This window comes from Stylophora pistillata, chromosome 3 (genome assembly GCF_964205215.1).
Source record: "Stylophora pistillata chromosome 3, jaStyPist1.2, whole genome shotgun sequence".
In the NCBI taxonomy this organism is placed as follows: domain Eukaryota; kingdom Metazoa; phylum Cnidaria; class Anthozoa; order Scleractinia; family Pocilloporidae; genus Stylophora; species Stylophora pistillata.
In genome coordinates, this window is record NC_142521.1 from 37218711 (window position 1) to 37225964 (window position 7254).

Here is a 7254-nt window from a genome sequence, read left to right on the forward strand (position 1 = left end):
TAATGTTGTTTTTGATGTTTTGCTGTTGTTTGTTTTTTGCTTTGTGTTTTGCCTTTAAATAACCTTTTGGTATTTCATTCTACTAACCGCCCATCCGCCCTTTAATTGTCCTTCGCCGAACTTTTCGATGAGTAGGCATCAAGAGTCACCTTAGCATCCTCTCTTCTTTACTGCTGTGCTTTTAATTCTATCAAATTTTGAGGCGAGGAAACAAACAAAAAGGCAAGTAAGAGAAAGACAGTCAAAAGATTGTAAGAAGTCTCTCGGATAGGGACGAATAAATGGAGGTCCCGTCTCCTGCAGGGCTGGGGGTAGGAGACGCTAATTTCCCACACACGAGATTACCGTGTGATGGATGCCCTCCACTGGGGTGGGATGGTTGGTCTATAGGGCCCACAGTAATTGGCGCAAGCTGTTGCGGTGTCCCTGCTGGTCGGCGAAGCTAATAAATAAAATAAAACCTCTCGACCTTTGTCCCCCTTTTTTTCCGCTCGTGCGCCACTAAAGAATATCCCAAACATTTATTACATCCCTTGTACACAGAGTCTACAATAGCCTGCTAGGTTTCGGGCTTAATTTTTCTGGAAGGGAATTTTGCTTGCGCGTACTAGTTAATAATTAGAAGAAACCAGTAAGGTCTTTTTTCAAATTGGTATTATGGACAACACACAGTTTTCACTTTATCTACGGAATCAAGAACATGTCCATTGACATAAAACGGATTATATAACATTAAGGTGGTTAATTCTTTGCAAATTACGTTAATCTAGACACTGATATTACGCAACCACTAAAAATCGAACCAATGTTCTTGATAAGGAACAACTTTAGAGGCCGTTCATGACGCTACACTTTGATAGGGTGCTAGAGAACCCGCCCGAGACTGGTGTCATTTGCAGCGCTCTGTCAAAGAATCCCGGCTTTTCAATTTGCTGTTGTCGGCTCTGATTGAGTAGCGGCTGTTGTCTCAAGCTCTCCACGGTCTTCTTTGATCTCTGCATTTGTGCAAGTCGTTGGTTGAGGGTTTGGTGCTCTCGCATGAAATTTTGTCTTAGTTTTTCAACTTACACCATTCTCGCCTTTACCATGTTCTCCATCTGTTTTCGTTGGACCGCTGCTTCAGCTTCTATCTGTTCACGGAGTCTCTATGTTTCCTCCGCCTGTTTTGCCCGCAGTATTTTCATCTCTTTACCAAACAGGAAAAAGTTAAGGTCAAACAGCCATAAGGGAGTCATGATGAAGAATATAATGGCTTTTACCCTGGTTCCCACTTTGCGCAAAAATCATCAAATGTCTCAGTCACTCACAATGAATTTCTGGTGAGAAAAACTGAAATAGTTGAAAATAGTCGTTTAGCAAAATATTCACTCCACGTGTGGGTTGGTATTTATTTCTGACTGAGTAATTCATATCGTGGGGCTACCCGTTTGGCTCAATTTTGCTAGTGTCCGGGCTGACTGCGTCGTGACGAACTTTTGACTGCACAGGTTGAGATGGACGCACATTCTAACGGCGTTGAAATGGCGGTCAATTTGAGATTTTAGCTGGGTTGGTTGCTCGACAACCCAACTTCTGTGGGATTTGTTTTGATGAACTTTAAGGGCAACCATTTGGCTTTCGTGCTGCCAAGTTAATGTTCTTTTTTTATGCTTTTACCACTGAACTGCGGGAGACTCCTGTGACTGGTGGACTATTTAGCCACTGGCTCTGAGGGAAGGGGAAGTACATGCACTTAATAATTTGTTTGTGCAAAGAAGATCCAAACTCTTCCCTTTTATTTACCACGTTGTACCGAAAAGGCATGCAGCCCTTTGATTATATCCTTCCAGAAAACTGCTACCACTTTTGTATTTCTACCAAACAGTAAAACTCTATACCCTTAATAATCTCCCATTGATGACACAGGAAAGACAGTCGGGCTGTTTTAGTGAAACACAGAGCAGCTTTTATATCTCACTCTCCTCCTGAGTGGGACCTCGTTACATGATAATTACTTACTCATTGCATTTATTCAGTCTCTAATCTCATTTTCTTCCTCAGGTCTGTTTGCAGCAGCCCATTACATGAAAATGGAGTGGCTCGTTTTAAAAGAAGCCTGTGATTTTGCTCCTGGCAGTGGATCTACAAACAATTCATGGAAGACTTTTGCCTGTGTTAGGGCGGCTTCTGTGGTATCCAACATGTTGAGTAACTCCCTTGTGTTTGGAGACTGGCCTCACTACGGAGGTGCGTGTTTTTGTCTTTGTTTATGTATGTAACAACTTTGGCTGTGTCTTTCAAACAATGTTACAATATAATTTTATTTTCACTTTTAGGAGAAAGCTACTTAGAGTTAATGATAAGGTTACAATTATTGATATGGCTTGAATCTTTGAAAGCGGCTTAGAGTTCACTTTTAGTTACAGCTGCTATGAAGTTGCAATATAGTTTGCTTAATATCAATTAATTTTCTACTTTTTGCTTTGTTTTATTTTGACCTAAGTTTAATTTTTTGGGTCATGAACGAGGTAGTCACACTTCATGGGCTATCAGAGATTGTTGAATCAAACTCACTGGCAATATGTTACTCTCTTTTAATCACATGTAATGAGTTAAAACAGAAATTATTTTATAGGATCCTTTGTTTCTATCTCCCCTTGCTAAAGTAACTTTTTGTCTTCAGATTTTCTTCGAAGCGAGATGGACCCAACAGAGGAGGAACGTTCAGCGGCCAAACGCATTAAGATTGAAGGTAATTTCTTGTTGTATGGACACAATTTTGCTAAAAAAAAATAAAATAACTTTTTGCGAAAAAACTACCTTGCATTGGTTAATCAGTGAGAATTCACAGTTCTTGGAAGAGGCTTTTGGTGTTGTTGTTTTCAAAGAAAGAAGAAAAACATGGGCACATTTTATTTTGTTTAGTTTTTTTTTCTTTGCCAACAGTTTCTGCGGCGGACTTTTTGAAATGGTGTCAGAATCAGCTGAGAGAGTATTACAACACCATGTGTCAGGTGAAAATAACACCATGGGACCCAGAAAACACGGTACACATTAATGACATTTACATAGAGTTAACACTTTGCAAGACCATAGAAAACATGATGGAATTACGAAAGAAACGCTGCAAGATTGCAGTGAAGTATTTGGAAGTGACGAACATCATCCCATCCGTAGACGAATTCTAGTGTATAGAAGACCTGGAATAGGAAAGTCTACTTTCACTCAAAAACTGGCCGTTGATTGGGCAGATGGCAAAAAGGAGATCCTCAGAAAGTTTGATCTTGTACTGTTAATCAAGTTGCGAGACGTCTGTGATATTCTGGACCTCTGCACCATGTTGAAAACAGCTGAAGTGTTGTCTGCTGATGATCCGATGTCAGTCGATGTCGGTCAATAACTTGTCTAACTTGTATGAATGTGTCTGTCAGAACCAGGATTGGAGAGGCAGTCTGTTGAGAGACTCTTGTGTAATGATCACAACGCGGCCAGTGAAAGAAGATGAGCTTAGAGTGTCAAGTCATGCTCAGTTTGAAATCAACGGGCTCGATAGCTGGGAACAAAAGGAACAGTTTGCAAGAAAGATTCTATCTAACGAGGAGGACGTTAAAGGCCGGGTTACTTAACTACCTCTGGGAGCAGGACCTCGAAGAGAAGACAGAAATACCGCTTTTGTTGTTAATGTTGTGTCTTCTCTGGAAAGAGAAAAAGTATCAATTACGAACATCTCGTACGTACATTTACGTAGGTTTTATTCAAAGTCTCTTGGATCACATGGCTGTAAAAAATTCAGACAATGTCACAGCAGATAAAAGCATGGATGAATATCAAGAGGAACTTTCCAAAATAGGAAAACATACGGTGGCCCATAGGGGACATGACGCATTTTTTTTATCGCGCGATAAATGATAATCTATCGCGCGATAAATGGAAATTATCGCGCGATAAATGATAAATTATCGCGCGATAATTTATTATTTATCGCGCGATAATTTCCATTTATCGCGCGATGATTTCCATTTATTGCGCGATAATCTATCATTTATCGCGCGATCAAAAAATGTGGCATGTCCCTTATGGGCCACCGTAAAAACATGCATCTAACGCGCTTTTGGAAGATCGCCTTCATTTTAATACGAAGTTACGAACGTACGAAGTAATGAGGAAACTTGCTAAAAACAAGGCTTCTGGATGTGATGGGATCCCTCCACTAGTAGTTAAAGAATCGATGTATGTTTTATGCTTCCCTCTTAGTACACTGATTAATCATGTTCTAACTTCGACTAAGATACCACAACAGTGGAAACTTGGCGAGGTCACTCCAATTCTCAAAAAAGACTGCAGCCTATTAAAAACTAACTATCGGCCGATAACGATTCTGCCAGCTTTATCGAAGGTTTTCGAAAAAATTGTTCATTGCCGAATAAGCCCGTATTGTGAAGAAATTTATCACAAATATGTGTTTGCTTATAGGAAATATCACAGCTGCGACTCAGCACTTCTTAGTCTAACCGAAGAATGGAAAAAAGAAATTGCTAACAACAAATTGATCGGTCTGGTCTCTATGGACTTGTCCACGGCCTTTGACACCTTACCTCATGAACTGATTGTTTTGAAATTAAAAGAATATGGAGCAGATGAAGCAACAACCACCCTGAAAAAAGATTATTTATCAAATCGATTTCAAAGAGTGAGACTAGGGGATACACTTTCCAATTGGCAACCTATTTGCAATGGTATACCACAGGGATCCATCCTCGGCCGTTTACTATTCAAGATCTTCATGAACGATCTTTCATATGTCATCGAGAAGTGTACTCTGTCCACTTACGCGGATGATACTCAAATCTTTTACGCCGACAATCAACTCTCCAAAATTGAAGAAACAATCAACAACGATCTTATTAGTGCTGATATATGGTTCGCGCGTAATGGTATGAAGAGGAACAGTTCAAAATACCAGGCAATGGTGTTGGGAAAACACAAAGGAACTGATGAACCAGTGTTTAAGTGTGAGGAGTCACCACTTCCCATATCCAACACAATGGAACTTCTTGGCGTGAAAATCGATGATAAACTGAGGAACTTATGAGGAACTTTGTAAGCGTATCGGTCTCTCAAGTCTTCGTGAACAGCGATTAGAGAAAATTTTGTGCACTATCTTTAAGATATTAACCAGTGATGCAAGACCAAAAAGCTTACGTGATCTCATAACAGTTAGGTGCTCCACTTATAATCTTAGGGCACCACAATACTGGACCTCCCAAAAGTAAAATCAACAACCTTCGGGTTAAGATCATGCAGATATGCTGCATCGAAACTATGGAACGCTTTACCGGACGAGTCTCGAAAGATACAAATATTTACTAGTTTTAAAAATTACTTAAAAACATTACTACTTAAAAACATTAGATCTCACGGGACTCTAGCGCGGTGAGGATCTATCTTTAATTATATTTCCTGTTTTTAATGATTACATGTTACACTTTATATATTCAACTCGGTAACTACATTATTAAATTCTTATATTTTAATATTAGCTAGTTCTTAATTCTTAATTTATTTAAATTTATATACCTTCACAAAGCTTTATAATTTCCTTTTCTCTTTGTATTTCGTGGCGTACCTGTAAACTAGCTTTTAGCTAAGCGTTCTGATCACGTTAAATAAATTGATTGATTGATTGATTGATTGATTGATTGACTTTAACTTCAGCAAATTTAGAAATGGTGATCTGTTCGAGAAGCTAATACATATCGGTTTTTTCCAAGTTTCCAAACTTTCCGCTTTGAACCGTGAGAAGATCGTTTATATTCTTTATAAGTCCGTCCATGAGTTTCTCGCCGCCCGGTTCATCGTTCAAGAACTGATGGTTAAGAAGAATGGAAGTGTAACCTACCTGTCAGGAATGGATATGTTTGAAAAATTAAGGAAGATGGCTGAAGTTCTAAAATTCGTTTCTGAGTTGTCATCAGAAGCTGCCGGAATTGTTTTTCATCATCTGAAGTATCTCGGAGAGAAAGAAGGTCTCACAAATTACAAGTTCACCAAGACGCCTTCTCGCTATGATTTGTCTGATGAACAACACGCGTTTATTCTATTCTGTGTCGATTGTTTAATTGTTTTGGTGTCCAGCCTCAGACAGACCAGCCGTGCATTCTGCATTTCTTTCACGGGTTCACCATGTTGTAATACTTGGGAAGGGACACTCTCCTGCTTCTGTCGCAGAAAACTTCTTAAAATCCATCAGAAGTTTTCCAAACTATTTTTTTTAAAAAAACCATTTAGCTGCTAATGATAACTTTCTCTCCATAATTTTTTTGAACGTGATCGTTTCAAATTCCTCTGGAAAAAGTAAATATGTAGAAAAGTACGCCGATTTACTCCATGCAAAATTTTTCCTCAAAAATTGCGAAGGAGAAACTTTCTCTGTCTAATTGACATAACAGATGTTGAAGTTGAAGTTCATTTATTTGTTTAAGAAGGTTGATTAATTTGGCAGCTGTAATAGCTGATGTGGACCTGCTGTCCTAACCCACCCATTCCACCCCAGGGGAGGACATCCATTACACAGTAATCTCGTGTGTGGGAAATTAACGTCTCCTGCCCCAACCCTGCAGGAGACGGGACCTCCATTTGTTCGTCCCTATCTGAGAAGACTAGAATATCTAACCATTTATTGATGTAATAGAAAGGTAGCAAATTCTTCTCAATTATTTTAAGACCTGGATTGTTGGTCCGGCCGGGGCTCGAACCTTCGACCTCCCGCACTACAGTCCAGCGCTCTATCCATTGAGCTAACCGGGAGGCGGCTTTTCATTCTAAATTGCCTCCTGAACTGATATCAGCGCCGGTTTGCTCTTCTCAGCCACCTGTGGATAATTTGGTAAATAATGAAAACAACAACATTGCACTGCCTTTGACTGAGAACCATTGTTTGTCACTGGTGAGAGGGGTTGACATTTGTGTTTACACAGTTGAGGATGTTGTTCTGTAGAAGAACGTGTTGCCTTTATTAACAGCTCGTCGAAAAATTAGAATAAGAGAGGGGAGGAAAGCTGCCTTTGAAGGTCAATGGATTGAGAACGCGATTTACGGAATTAATTTTACCGACAATCTCCACAGTTTAGAAGTTAATGAAATCAATATAATAGCAAAATGTACTGCTTTTATTGCTGAGTCACTGTATCATTCTCCAAATTTGCGTAAGCTCAACTTGTCAGACAACCCTTTAAACCGTGGTGTGACTCATTTGGCTGAGAATCTTGATCACGT

At 39.5% G+C, this 7254-nt stretch overlaps 1 pseudogene across 1 annotated transcript in view; it reads left to right on the forward strand.

Annotated features, from left to right (window-relative positions):
- The window catches only part of LOC148735931 (NLR family CARD domain-containing protein 4-like), a 34219-nt pseudogene that overhangs the window by 8619 nt on the left and 18346 nt on the right, over positions 1-7254 (forward strand). The gene's annotated exons all lie outside the window — the stretch shown is intronic.